This window comes from Thamnophis sirtalis, unplaced genomic scaffold (assembly GCF_051295495.1).
Source record: "Thamnophis sirtalis isolate CommonGarterSnake01/CBP01778 unplaced genomic scaffold, rThaSir2_p1.2 scaffold_7, whole genome shotgun sequence".
NCBI classification, from domain to species: Eukaryota; Metazoa; Chordata; class Lepidosauria; order Squamata; family Natricidae; genus Thamnophis; species Thamnophis sirtalis.
In genome coordinates this window covers 93,499,548-93,515,344 of record NW_028261387.1, presented here as the reverse complement: position 1 = coordinate 93,515,344, position 15,797 = coordinate 93,499,548, and positions in this window count along the sequence as shown.

Genomic DNA, 15,797 nt, shown 5'->3' with positions numbered 1-15,797 from the left:
GCGAGTTTTTTTTTTCTTCCGAGCCAAATACGGCTCTCAACCACGCAATTAAAAAAAAAAAGGCTTATTCATCGGCCTTTCATCAGAAGCCGCTTTCCGATGTGACACGTGTAAAGTCCCGAGACTGGCAGATGTTGCCTTCTCTCTCTCTCTCTCTCTCTCTCTCTCTCTCTCTCTCTCTCTCTCTCTCTCTCACATACACACACACACACACACACACACGAGAGAGAGAGAGAGAGAGAGAGAGAGAGAGAGAGAGAGAGAGAGAAATTATATAAATACAGAGATGATAGATTGGTAGATGACAGAGATTAGATAAATATAATAGATGATAGATAGATGTTTTGAGAGGGAGGATAGATGATAGATAGATAGATAGATAGATAGATAGATAGAGAGATACAGAGATACAGAGATACAGAGATACAGAGATAGATAGATAGATAGATAGATAGATAGATAGATAGATAGATAATTTTTATTAATTTTTATTTGAATTTTTCGATCTTTTTCGTCGCGCTGTGATGACGTCAAAGGCGCGATTTTGTCGATCGCGCTTTTGCCGTCCGCGCTTTTGACGGGTCACGCAACCCTCTGCTCAAGCAGAGGTTTGCTCGTTTTATGAGTGACAGGGTATTTCCAGAGATGCAAGGACTGGGATGGGGGTTTAATTTGGGATGAGAAAGGGCAGGGAAGACGAGATGGATGGCTGGCTATGCAGATTTCGATTATCTTAGCGATTTTGAATATCTTTTATCAATTAGCAATTCTAAGGTCTTAAAACGTCTTGGGTTTTCTGAGCCCTTTTGGATGCTAAATGGGACTTCAATTTAGTTTTGCTTGCAGAGGAGGAAACCCAGGAGAGAATTTAAGAGAATAACAGAGCGGGAAGGGACCTTGGAGGTCTTCTAGTCCAACCCCCTGCTCAGGCAAGAAACCCTATACCACTTCAGACAAATGGTTGTCTAATCTCTTCTTAAAAACCTCCAGAGAATCCAGCATTGTAAGTGTGCGTAACAAAGTAAGGAGAGGAATAACATAAATGAGTTGGAAGGGACCTTGGAGGTCTTCTAGTCCGTCCCCTTGCCCATTCTGGACAAATGGCTGTTCAATTTCTTGAAAATCTCCAGCAATGGAGCACCCAAAATTTCTGCCAACTTCAGTAAGGCAGGAGTCCTGTTTGCTTTCATTAGCATTTTTTTTTGAAGTTACAGGGCATTTCATCAGATGCAAGGAAAAAGAAACTCAATTGGGGTGGAGTTTAAATTGGGATGAGAAAGGGCGGGGGAGACAAGATGGCTGGGTGTGAGGATTTCAAACGTTTTGAATATCTTATCAATTAGCAATTCTAATGCCTTAAAACCTCTTGGCTTTTCTGAGCCCTTTTGGAGATAACCTGAGACCTTTTGAATGCTAAATGGGACTTTGATGTAATTTTGCTTTCAGATAGCAGAAACTAAGAAGGGGATTTAACAGAATAACAGATTTGGAAGGGATCTTGGGGGTCCTCTAGTCTGACCCCCTGCTCAGGCAGGAAACCTTATACAACTTCAGACAAATCTCTTCTTAAAAACCTCCAGTGTTGGAGCATTCGTAACTTCTTTTTTTTGTATGCCCCTCCCTCCCTCCACCCCCCAACCCCCCTTCTCCTCCCCCCCCACTTCCCAGAACCCGTACACGGTATGGATTTTTAACTAAAACAGTCTAAAATCTATTGAGAAAAAAGAAATAAAGAAATTAATGACATTCTACATTGACCTTAGCTTCTTCTTGCTGAACTAACTTTAAACAATTTAAATCATTTCTGATCTTAAGCATAGGCTAACTGGAATTTCTTGGTCCCGTATTTATTTTGTATATAATCAATCCATTTTTTCCAGTCTCGTTTATATCTCTCATTTGAGTGATCTTTGAGATATGCCGATATTTTAGCCATCTCGGCTAAGTTTGTGACTTTCAATGTCCATTCTTGGATTGTAGGCAAGTCTTCCTTCTTCCAGTATTGCGCCACCAACAGTCTTGCTGCAGTTATTAAAAATCTCCAGTGTTGGAGCATTCGTAACTTCTGAAGGCGAGTTGTTCCACTGATTAATTTTTTTCACTGTCAGGAAATTCCTCCTTAGTTTTAGGTTGTTTCTCTCCTTGATAAATTTCCATCCATTGTTCGTTTTCCTGCCTTCAAGTGCTTTGGAGGTTAAGCCCCCCTTCTTTGGGGCAGCCACTCAGATAGGACACATTATTCTTTTCCTCCACACTCCTGATTTGAAGTGACATACGCCCCCGGCTGATTCCATCTTATAAAATTGTGCCCTTTAATTCATTATTTCATTTCCAGCTCCATTAGTTTTCTTGCTTCGTACTGATGAAAGAAATGTCCTTCTGGGTTCGGCTCCAAGTGGGGAAAAAAGACACTGGAGACATGGAGGCTGCTTGGAAAGATGGTTTATTGGTGGACAGGACCACATGGCTTGAGCCCTGAACAGAAAAGGGGATCACATGCTTCAATGTTGGTGGAGAAAAGAGAAGGAAGGGCTGGGATGCTGAGTCCTTGGTTTTATCCCCTACTGGCCTTTGATCTTGAGCTTGTATTCTGATTGGTTGTCAGGCTCCCATGGGGCCATGCAGGGACAACTCTCTAGGCTGCGTTTTGAATCCAGGTTTGGTTGAGTTCTCAGATGCCATGTGGCGAGTTGGGTAAAGGGCCAATATTATCATGCCTTAATCCCATCACTCTGGAGCTGAAGGGGAGAACTCTTTATTATGTAAAGTGGACTAGCTCAGGCTTTAATGGCCCATTGACAAAGTGGGGATGGGCAGGAAGGTGCAGGCAGCTATTCTGTGTTTTAAAACATGTTTCTTTCTTTTTCATAGCAATAGCAGTAGACTTATATACCGCTTCATAGGCCTTTCAGGCCTCTCTAAGCGGTTTACAGAGAGTCAGCATATTGCCCCCAACAATCTGGGTCCTCATTTTACCCACCTCGGAAGGATGGAAGGCTGAGTCAACCCTGAGCCAGTGAGATTTGAACCGCTGACCTGCTGATCTAGCAGTAGCCTGCAGTGCTGCATTTAACCACTGTGCCACCTTGGCTCTTTTCACATCCAGAGAAATATTCTGCCTTTTCAATATTTCCTAGGATATTTCATTTTTCTGGGAGAGGGCTGAGTGATAACTTCCTACCATACTATAAATCGAATTCTTAAGTTATGGCTATGGAGACCCATATAGAGTAGTAATAAATAACATTGAATTAGTATGCTGGTCAAAATGTTTAGGTCAGGCCTTAAATCTGTCCTGGTTAAGACTGCTGTGTGAACGTAGAAAATACGTTCGAATATACGAATATATAAAATAATGTCCCTCTCCATTAGCCTGCTGGATTTATTTATTCGATTTTCACCCTACCTTTATTACATTATAGGTAAGTCACGGCAGCAAGCATCACTAACACACTTTCCTTCTATTTTCCACACAACAACCCTGTGAGGTGGCCTGAGGGAGGGGGACTGGCACAATCACCCAGCCAGCTTTCATGCCTAAGGCAGTGTTGCAGAAAATTAAGGGACTCGGACTTCGGAATCAAAAGAAGTAGTTTTTATTTGAGCAAAGGTTCAGAGCAAGGGTTCTACCACAAAACCGCGGTAGACAAAAGCGCGGTCGACGAAAGCGCGTATGTGACGTCATCACAGCGCGACGAAAAAGATCGAAAAATGTAAAAATAAAGTGAAAACCTTACCCTAACCCCCCCAAACCTAACCCTAAACCTAACCCTAATAAACCTAACCCTTAACCTAACCCTAAACCTAACCCTAAACCTAACCCTTAACCTAACGAAAAACCTAACGCTAACCCTTAACCTAACGCTAAGCGTAACGCTAACGCTCTAAACCTAACCCTAACCCTTAACCTAACCCTAACCCTAACCCTAACCCTTACCTTTATGTGAATCGGCTTGCTGTAATTTAATTTTTATTTCAATTTTTCGATCTTTTTCGTCGCGCTGTGATGACGTCACATACGCGCTTTCGTCGACCGCGCTTTTGTGGAACGCGGTTTTGACGGGTCACGCAGAGCAAGAGAGCCAAAGGAGACATCTAAACATTTGAACAACCTTCTTATGGAGAAGTGAGTTTTTATATGTTCCTCAAAAACAACTAAACATGAAAATGCACTATGTCTGCATTAATTGGTGTCATCATCTATAAACCAGTTACTATGCAAGAAGCAGATAAACATCTTTTTTCCCTGGAGGTCTCAGTTGACTTGCAAAGAAGTGTCCAAGTTTCCAACAAAGTATTTGTGGTTGACTGAACTCTTAACTGAACATGCGGCAGATGTGAGTTTGAGGCTTGGCACTTCCTGTTTTTCTACAAGACTTAAAAAGTTATTCCTTCTTTCTGTCTTGCCTCATTTCATGTCTTGTCTCACTCTTATGTCCTGCTTTACTTTATGTCCTGACTCCTGCCTCAGCAGGACTAGAACTCACCATCTCCTGGTGATTGGCCATTGTTCTTGTAGATAGCCAGCAGTTCAATCCCCACCAGGCTCAAGGTTGACTCAGCCTTCTATCCATCCGAGATCAGTAAAATGAGGACCCAGATTGTTGGAGGGAAATAGGCTGATTCTGTAAACCGCTTAGAGGGGGCTGTAAGGTGGTATATGTCTAAGTGCTATTGCTCTCTCTCTCTCTCTCTCTCTCTCTCTCTCTCTCTCTCTCTCTCTCTCTCTCCCTCCCTCCCTCTCCCTCTCCCTCTCCCTCTCTCCTTCCTTCCTTCCTTCCTTCTGTGCTTCATCCTTCTCTCTGCCTCTATTTCTCTGCTTCAATCTCTCACTCTTTCTGTCTCTGTCTCTCCACTGGCAGACGTTCGATCCTGAAGAGCACAAGTTGGTCTTTCATCCTTCCTAGTTCATGAAAATGAGGACCCAGATTGTCGGGGGAAAGAGGCTGACTCTGTAAACCACTTAGAGAGGCCTGTAAAGCCCTGTGAACCGGTATATAAGTCTAAGTGCTATTGGTATAAATCAGAGGTGGTATTCTGCCGCTTTGCACCGGTTCGGGTGAACCGGTAGTGGTGGTGGCATGAGGCTCCATCCACCCACCCACCCAGACATCATCAAGGACCTTCTGCGCATGCTCTCACTACTGAACTGGTATTGAAGATAAGAAGATACCATTACTGGTATAAAAACAGGTGCATCTCCTTGTCTACGGTTCCACCACAAAACCGCGGTAGACTAAAGCGCGGTGACAAAACCGCACCATCAGAACCGCGCGACAACAGCGCGCCGACAACAGCGCGCCGACAGAAGCGCGCTGTAACAACCCTAACCCTAATCCTAACCCTAAACCTAACCCTAACCCTAATCCTAACCCTAACCCTAACCCTAAACCTAACCCTAACCCTAACCCTAACCCTAAACCTAACCCTAAACCTAAACCTAACCCTAAACCTTACCTTAAGTTAAATCGTGCTTCTGTCGCCGCGCTGTTGTCGCCGCGCTGTTGTCGCTGCGCTTTTGACATCGCGGTTTTAGCGCCGCGGTGTTGTCGGCGCGCTTTTGACGTTCGCGGTTATGTCGTGCCACGCTTGTCTACAGGGTGTGTTTTCCATTATTCTTACGCGCCTCCCCCAGCGTGCAGTGAGCCTTGATTTTTAGTTTTGGGTCCTGCATTTTGATTCTAGTTTGCAGACTGATGTTTGTGTGTGTGTGTGTGTGTGTGTGTGTGTGTGTGTGTACCTTTTTGCCTCCCAATCATAATCCAGCACAGTGTGAATAATTCCGTTGAGTAGGAGTCCAAAGTTCTTCAAATCTGATTTGGGGCTTGGGCCAAAAGATGGAAAGGACTTGCTCCTGTTTGAGAAGTAAACAAGAGACTGGCTGAGAGGTCACAGGGGTTGATGTGAATGGAATATAATCTTATCTAGAGTAGACCAAAGTCGGCATTTTCTGGTGCAATTCATGTATGTGACTGCCACTCAAAAGCAGCCTTTTGAGGCAAGATCAGGTGGCCAAGGCTAAAACTCAAGGTAAATTCTAGGCCGGTAGCAAGGGTCAACCTACCTAAAATACAGGTGGCCCTCGACTTACAACAGTTTGTTTAGTGACCGTTCAAAGTTACAATGACACTAAAAAAAAGGTAGAGGAAGGAACCAGAGGAAAAGCTATACTGGACCCAATTCTTACTAATAGAGAAGTGATAGAGGGAGTTGAAGTTGCCGGAACTTTGGGTGAAAGTGACCACGTCATGCTGGAATTCAATATAATGCAAACACAAGTCAACCAGTGACTTTTAAACTTTAAAAGAGCTGATTTTAACAACTCAGAGAGAGCCAAAGAAAAATTCAGTGGGTGGAAATCCTTAAGGGGAAAACAACTCGGGAAGCGTGGGAAACACTGAAGAATGTGATCATAAAAGCCCAGTCTAGCACAATGCCACTGAAAAAGAAAAACAAGAAATCCAAGAAGAAACCAGCATGGCTGCACAAAGATCTTTGCGATAAACTAAAAGACAAAAAGAACAAGTACAAAAAAAATGGAAAGAGGGACACGCAGCTAAGGCAGAATATCAGCAGAGAGCCTGAATTTGCAAAGATGAAGTCAGGAAAGCAAAGGCTCAGAATGAACGAAGACTTGCAACAAAAACGGAAGATGATTTTGTTAAAAAAGTTTCTTTCAACATATAAATAACAATAAAAAAGTAAAAGTAAAAAAGCGAGTTCACTAAAGAGAGAAGATGGCAAGAAACTAACAGGCAGCCAAGAGAGCTGCTTAACTCATTCTTTGCATCAATCTTTACACAAAAAGAAACTGCAGTCCAAATTACCAAAAATATAACTGTAAAAGACAGACTAGAAATCAAAATTAAAATAAGCAAGAAAATGTTAAGAGAACACTTGTCTGGTCTTGATCAATATAAATCACAGAGATCTGTTAGATTTACATCCCAGAGTTCTGGCAGATGTCATCTCAGAACCATTGTACCATATCTTTAAAAGCATCCGGGAACTACCAGAGGATTGGAAAAAAGCTGATGTGGTTCCCAAATTCAAAAAAAAACCAGGAGGGGGAAACAGATCCAGGAAACTACAGACCAATCAGCCTAACATCAATACCTGGGAAGATACTGGAAACAATAATAAAAAACCCCAAATCTGTGAACATCTAGAAACAAATGTAAACATGTATACCAGAGGTGGGTTGCTGCTAGCTCGGCCGAACCAGTAGTGGTGGCGGCGGGGGGAGGCTTCGCCTACCCACCCGGATGCTTCTGCACACGCGCAGAAGTTTTGCATGCGTGCCTGAGCACAAGCCAATCGGTAGTAAATGTTGAATGTTGTATGTTGAATGTTTATTTTCTTTATATGCCGCCCTTTTCCCCTGAAGGGGACTCAGGGCGGCTCACAACTCAAACCAGGGAAGGGGGGATACAGACAAAATTAAAAACGACACAAAACAATGCATGATTTAAAACACACAACAGTCATACCATTCGAGAAGGGGGGCAACAGCTCTTTAGCCCCAGGCCTGTCGGAACAGCCAGGTTTTAAGGGCTTTGCGGAAGGCCTGGAGGGTGGTGAGGGTTCGAATCTCCACGGGGAGTTCGTTCCAGAGGGTCGGAGCAGCCACAGAGAAGGCTCTCCTCCGGGTAGTCGCCAGTCGACACTGGCCGGCGGATGAAATTCGGAGGAGGCCTAATCTGTGGGATCTAATCGGTCTAGTGGAGGTAATTGGCAGCAGGCGGTCTCTCAAGTACCCAGGTCCAATACCCGGTTAACAACTCACCACTGATGTATATATCCAAACTAGATTGTTGTTTCTCTGTCATATATGTGGGTATATACATAACTTTGTATTTATTTATTTATCTAATGTTTATGTAGTGTAAACTCGGAGGGGGTGAACCTTTTAAGAGCTGTTTGAAACAAAATTTCATTTTTAATGTTTGCCAATTGTACATTCAAAGTGACAATAGACCTGTTCTGTTCTATTTTTATCATATTCTATTTTTATTCTATTCTTATATTCTATTCTTATTCTATTCTATTCTTATTCTAATTCTTATTCTATTCTTATTCTAGACTAGTCTATTCTTATTTCTATTCTTTTCTTAGTCTAGTCTATTCTTATCCTTATTCTATTCCATTCTATTCCTGTTCTGTTGTTCTATTCCCATTCCCATTCCATTCTAATTAAAAGTTATAGCTAGTAGCCAGCACGGGTTGTTCAAAACAGATCATGCCAAACCAATCTTATTTCATTTTTTGAAAATGCTTGATTGCGGTTCATGTGAATCCAAAATGTGTTTTCTTGAAGTTCAGCCTTGGTCAATGCCCGAGTGTTGGCTGGTCACCATTTGGATACTTCCCTTTCTGCTGGGGACCGATTTGAGGAAGAGGAACGTTGTGGTAGCCAGAAGAGGAAGCAACGTCAGAAATCATGCCTTCACTCTTTCTCGGAAATTAGCAAAAGACGTAGAGGGTTGCCAACCATCAAGATGGGGTGATTGCAATTTGTGTTGTGGATTAGGGACCAATGAACTCCGATTGGTCAGCTTCGATGCTGACCTCATTTAAAGCAACTCTTTACAGTTACCAGAGTAACCATTTACATTTTTTCTCCAATTATCCTCGAGTTGCAACCTACGCTTGGGAATGGAACTTCCACCCCTAAGCGATGTGGTTGCGAAGTGAGTGGCACCTGAATTTAGGGGCATTTTTCCCGTTGTTGTTAAGCAAATCACATGGGTTGTTAAACGAATCTGGGTTTCCTCCGTTGAATTTGCTCATCGGAATCCCTCTGGGAAGGTGGCAAATGGCGATCACGTGATCCCACGTTGTTGCAAAACCATTGTAAATGCATGCTGGTTGACGAGGGCCCGGATTTTGATCGTGCGACCATGGGGACAACTGCGACAAGTCATAATTCAAGGACCAGTCATTAATCCCTTTTTTTTCAGCCCTGTTGTAATTTTGAATGGTTGCTAAACTGGCGGTGTTGGGTGCCATTGCTACACAGTCCATAGAGATTCTCCGTCATCCAGGTTATGGTTTGAAGACATCTTCAAAAGAAAAGAAAAGAAAAACAAAGTCCAGTTGCCTCCTGAAAAAAGCACTTTTGGAACAACCATGACCTGGAAGACAGAATCTCCACGGACTTTTAGCTATACAGTTTGGGATGAAGACCCTTGGAATGGGGTGGGAGTAGGAATGGATTTCCCGAGGGGAAAAAATGGCAGACTGCAGGAATCATTTGCACCACTCAGGTGACCCTGAGGACACAGATGAATCTCCGAGTGGCCTCAACGACCCTCTAAAAGGATGCAAATGACCAGCTGTCTGCAAGGAGTATCAATCCTTCCGTTTCCCACCTTCCAGTCAGAGCTGAAAAAGCTTCTTGGATGAGAAGTGAAATGTCTTCCTTGTCATTCAAGGAAATTCCTTGATCAAGTGTATTGCTTCCCGTGGCACGACAAAACCGCGGTCCACTAAAGCGCACCCGATTAAAGCGCGTCGCTGACGTCATCAGCAGCACGACAACAGCGACCGTGGAGAAAAAAGGGCGCTTTAAATAGCACTTTGAAAGCAAGCCGATTCACGTTAAGGTAAGGGTTAGGTTTAGGGTTAGGGTTAGGGTTAGGGTTAGGGTTAGGTTTAGGGTTAGGTTAAGCGTTAGGGTTAGGTTTAGGGTTAGGTTAAGGGTTAGGTTTAGGGTTAGGTTAAGGGTTAGGGTTAGGGTTAGGTTTAGGGGGGTTAGGTTTAGGTTTAGGGGTTAATTTTAGCTTTAGCGCTCACAGCGTGCTTTTTTCGTCGCGCTGTGATGACATCAGGTACGCGGTTTCATCGAGCACGCTTTAGTCGACCACGGTTTTGTGGTGGAACCATCGCTTCCCACCCAATGCCAGCAAGGAAGACTTTTAAGTGGTTAATTTGCCCCTTCCGATGGGCGTCAGTCTCCGGCGGGGATTTATGCTTCAGGATTCGATCTGTAGGTTGAGCCACAGGATCTAACTTCCCAGATTTTATCTCGAGAAGCTGATAAAAGACTCCCACAGAGGTGAAACCTTGCAATGATGGACAATCCTTTGACATCTTCAGAGGGTGAAAAAGACAGGCTTGGAAACAAGATGGTCGAAACCCTGGGTCTAAAAAGGATTGCAGGTGGTCCTCAACTTACAACCACTATATACAGCACAAAATGTGAGGCATGTGTTTTTGGTCCGTTTTATAACCTTTCTCTCTGCCACAGTTGTTAAATGGATCGATACAGTTGTTAAGTTAGTAACATGGTTGTAAAGTGAATCTGGCTTCCGCATGGATGTTGCTGGTCAGAAGTTCGCCGAAGGGCATCATGTGATCCCCGGGACACTGCATCCGTCGTAAATATGAGTTAACTGTCGTTTAGGACTAGCTGTACAGACCTCCCAAGTATCATTTTGGCTATGGAGCCCACCAACATCAATGGATTGTTCTGAAAGCATTCCTGGCCTGCTCTCGAGTTGCCATAGGCAGGAGGTGGGAGAACTGACGGAGCAGCTTGGTAGCCACCACCAAAGCACATTCCACGCATACCTTTCCCAAGGCTGTATCCTAGGTTACCTGGAAATACATGTTTTCTACAGTCCGTGAAAGTGCTCCCATTGGAGAATGTGATTTATGACACACCCTGGGAAGAGGGGAGAAATAGGGTCATACTTGGGCCGTAAATTATGTGAGGCAAAGCTGACTTCACTCAGGTACATGCTGGCATGTTGCTCCTAATAAATAACTGGATTTCTTTTGACACCTGGCTTGAGGCTCATGAGTTAATTACGGCATCCGTCAGAACCCTGACAAAATTGATATTTTGACTTCTATGGAGCAATTTTGACAAAGATGACCACAGAGTATCTTGGTTACTGGTCTTCTGCTCTAATCTGTGTGTGTGTGGACTTTTGTCATGCCTGCAAGCCATCTTTTCTTTTTGGACTTCAGGCCTGCTACATTTTCTACTGTGGGAAAACGGGAAGGGGGATTGTATGGAGTTGGATGATGTGTAGCCATAGCAACATTCTTCTTAGGAAGTCAAGGTCATCTTTGCCTCTGCACCTGGCCGAAACTGGATGGGAGGAATCTGTCTTTGTGTCAGTGGAAGATTGGACCATGTGATGGAACTTGTGGGTGTTGGGGAAGGGTCTTGAACTTTCAACTGGGTGGGAAAACCTGGAAGCTTTCAGATTCGACTTTTCCCAGATGTGCCAACATGACATCTCGAATAAAGTGGAACTTTGAGGAAACTCGAGCCTTGGAGTTGTATTTTGTTGGGGGTGTTTTTTGAAACCCTGACAACTTCCACACCCACAATTGCCCAGTCGTCCCATTACATGTTTCTCACCTGTGGCTCTCTTGTATTGGCAGTCCTCCACTTACAGCCATTTGTTTAGTGACCGTTCAAAGTTACGACAGGACTGAAAAAAGTGGCTTATGTCCATTTTTTACACCTAGGACCATCGCGGCTTCCCCCATGGTCACGTGATCAAAATTTGGCATGTATTTATGACGGTTGCAATGTCCTGGGGGAGGTCACTTTTTGTGACTTTCCACACAAGCAAAGACAAGGAGGTAGCAAAATTCACTTTAACAACCAGGTTATTAACTTAACAACTCCTGTGATTCACTTAATAACTGTGGCAAGAAAAATAGTAAAAATGGGGCAAAACTCACTTAACCAGTGTCTCGTTTAGCAACAAAACTTTTGGGCTCAATTGTGGTCGTTAAGTTGAGGACTACCTGTATTGCCTCTATGAAGCATGTATCCGTGATAGCAGTAGCATTTAGACTTATATACCGCTTCAGAGTGCTTTTACAGCCCTCTCTAAGCGGTTTACAGAGTCACCATATTTGCCCCCATCAATCTGGGTCCTCATTTTACCCACCTCAGAAGGATTGGAGGCTGAGTCAACTTTGAGCCTGGTGGGATTTGAACTGCCAAATTGCAGGCAGCCGGCAGTCAGCAGAAATGGCCTGCATTACTGCCCTCTAACCACTGCGCCGCTGTGATGCTGAAATGGAAGTGACATCAGGAGGGGGCGTCCTCCCAAAATGCTTGTGTGAATTGTCTTCATTTGAACAGGAAGAAGAGTTGAAAAGCATTACGAAACCTTGTGCTCACAAGCCTCACTTTTGAGCTAGATCTGTCCGTTCTGTTTTCAACGCTGAAAAAAGAATTTCTGCTCACTAGTTTGACAGCGTTGACAGTCGCCGGTTAACGCTGGGATTTCTGAATTCATTCAGAAACTATTTTCAGTTCTTTTTTAAAAACCACGCTGCTTTCTAATGCATCTCAACCCCCCACCTAGTGGCTGTAGGGCAGAGAACACCATTCCGACCCAAATAGTATATTTGTTTGACAATAAATCTTTCTTTCATCTGAATGTGCGAGATTGTAAATGGTAAAAGCAGCAGGAAAAAAAAATACCGAGGAGGAAAACGGGAAATGAATAAAGAAAGAACGCATCTACTACGAGATCTCCAGCCTAAATTGGAACGCTGAAGGACACCTCCTGTATGTATAGGTAGTAGCTTAATCTAAGATGATTAAAATTAAAAACAAAGTATACGGGTAGTCTTGATTTATGACCATTATGTTTGCATTGCTAAGCAAGGCATTAATTAAGTGAATCATGCCATCAACCACTTTATGACTTTTGCCACAGATAAGTGAATAACTGCATTTGTTAAGTGAATCGCTACAGTTAAGCAAATCATGCAGTTGTTAAGTGAATTACTGCAGTTGCAGTTGTGAATTACTGCAATTAAGTGACTCAGTCACTTAACAGTCATAAGTCACTTTTTTCAGTGCCGCTGTAAGTTTGAACGGTCACTAAAGAATCTGCTGTAAGTTGGGGGCTACCTGTATTCCTCAATTGCAGGAATCTCTGGAAGACTATTAGAAAATTAAATTATATCACAACTCTACAATACTCCTCACCAAGTCAGAAGGCTCCAAGACCCAACCAAATACAACAGAAACCTAGCAGGTGACAGAACCTCGGAAGGTACTAACCACGCTATGCCAGAAAACGTGGAGGCCACCACACAGGTCAACACTTTGGATCAGAGTCCACTGACATTCCAGTATTGCGGGAGTGTCAAAACTTGTCAGAGTACGAATGTTCATAGACTGGAATAGACATGGTAACGGGTCAACCAATAGGGACTCTTTGGAATAGGCATAGCAACTAAGTCAGCCAATGAGGGCTTTTTGGAAACGGAAACAGTATAGCTTTGAGTCTGGGCTGAGCTGCACACTAGTCTGCCGCTCTGAACTGAAACTCTTCTCTCCTCTGCTGGCGTTTGCTTGTAGTATTTGCTATCCCGTTGGGAAAACCTACTTTGGATATTGTATATTTACAGGGCGGGGCATAACCTTTTCCTAGGGGGTCACAGCAACACTTGTAATAACAACACAAATAATTCATACACCATTCGAAAGCCCATCAAAAACTGAGTTTATTGACACGATTTAATGGTCAGTATGACCACCATTAGCCCTTCGAACAGCATTCAAACGAGGTGGATAAGAACACAACAAATCTTCAAACAGTTCCGTTCGATTTTCCAGATTTTCCAGAGGGCGGGGCATAACCTTTTCCTAGGGGGTCACAGCAAGATCGACAGCAGTTTACAACTTCCGCGACACCTCATTTTAAAGCCCATAAAAAACTGAATTGAATGAGCTATTAAATGTTAAATTTGTTTCGGTTGAAACTTTGAGAATGAATTTGGAAACTGTGTTGAAAAATCTGGAAAATCGAACGGAACTGTTTGAAGATTTGTTGTGTTCTTATCCACCTCGTTTGAATGCTGTTCGAAGGGCTAATGGTGGTCATACTGACTATTAAATCGTGTCAATAAACTCAGTTTTTGATGGGCTTTCGAATGGTGTATGAATTATTTGTGTTGTTATTACAAGTGTTGCTGTGACCCCCTAGGAAAAGGTTATGCCCCGCCCTGTACTTCGTGTGTTATATTATATATAAAGAGAAGTTAATGAATCCTGCTGAATCAGTGACCTACGCGTGCTTTCTGGATGGGATTGCTGCAACAAACTCCGACAAAATTCAATTTCATTGAGGGCTGCATCAGGGTTGTGTTTGACCTGTGGGGGGGGGGGGGGCAGGATGGGGGTGGCCAGCTTGACGTCACTCGATATCGGGAGCGCCTGTGGTGGCCTGCACGCTCTGCAGGCAAACACGGAGCTCCAGAAGGCCGTGCACAGCCCTCCTGAGTGCCATTTTTGTTGGCAGAAGGCTACAGGAGGCCATCGCAGCCTAAAACGGAGCTCAGGCAGGCCACGTGCAGCCCCCCTGAGCTCCGTTTTTACTGGCAGAGGCACCGCAGGCCAGTCCTTTGCTGTTTCCAAGATGGCCCCGGAGGCCAGATCTAAGCCCCTTGAGTTTGACACCCTGCAATATTACAAAAAGGAGACTGTATGTATCTTTTGTGCGAGTGTGTGTATTTCCAACAGCCCAAGCTGAGGTTTAGGTTTATTTGATTTATATGCCGCCCTTCTCCCAAGGACTCAGGGCGGCATACAACATTAAAAGAAACATATAATACAAAAGTTAAATAGGATATCCCAAACCCAATTAAAATTGACAATGACACATTTTTTAAAAAAAGAATTAAAATTAAAATTAACAGTAATCACTAATTTGTTTTGTTTTGTTCAGGCCAGGCTGGCTTGCTGGAAAAGCCAACTTTTTAGGGCGCGTCGGAAGGACCGGAGGTCAGGGATTATACGAAGCTCCGGGGGCAGCTCATTCCAGAGGGAAGGCGCTCCTACAGAGAAGGCTCTCCCCCTGGGGGTCACTAGCCGACACTGCCTGGCCGACGGTACCACAATAGTGTGGCTTTCTGCAAGCAAGGCCTCCTTTGAGGGCAAAGCCTTAGTTCACCCCACATGCAAAATCTGGTCCATAGAAACTCACTGGCTAGATTGGCTCATGAAAAAAAAAATCCCATTGGCTTTGGCGGGATTTTTAAGCAGTTTATGCTTTCCTTATCTCATGCTTGTCCTTTCTTTGGCCTTTTCCTGCTTTCTGAATCTTGCAGGATGTTGCAAGTCAGTAGAATGTTGGGTTATGTATTATGAGCCTATAAATTTGAAGATGTTGGTTTAATGTACAGGAGAATCCAAGCCAGTGTTTATCAACCTTGGCTACTTTAAGATGGGTGGACTTCAATTCAATTGCCAGGATTCCCCAGCCAACATGAAGGCCGCACATCTTAAAACTCGCCAAGGTTGAAGGAAAACTTGCTCTCAGCTGTAAACGGTGAGTTTTAAGCTGTCTTAGGGGGGGGGGAGTTGAGTCACGAACCTATTAGAGCTCGAATCCGTGAGCTTAAGATCGCCGAATCTCTGTGCACACGGCACGGAATCAAGGCAAGAAGCCACAATGACAGGTCAAGCTTGAAAAAACAAAATTTTAATGTTACCCAAGAGTCTTGAGCCCGTCGTTACTGATAGGCCCAAACTCACCCTGCGAGAAGCCGAGCCCTCGTAGCTTCCGACAGAGGATTCTTCTTCTCACATCAAGTATCAAGTCCCTCAAGTCAACCGGAACAATCGGGAGCTCCTATTTTTCACCCTTGTTTTTGGCAAAAACATTGTTTTGCAGCCTAAAGTGCAGATGCACCGGGGGGTTGGGGAGGATAAGGCTCGGTAGCCGTGGAGGACATAACCGCTTGGGGAGGGGGGGGGGAGAAAAATCCAACAAAGGGGGTCCACCTTCAGCAGATTTGGCCAGACCTTC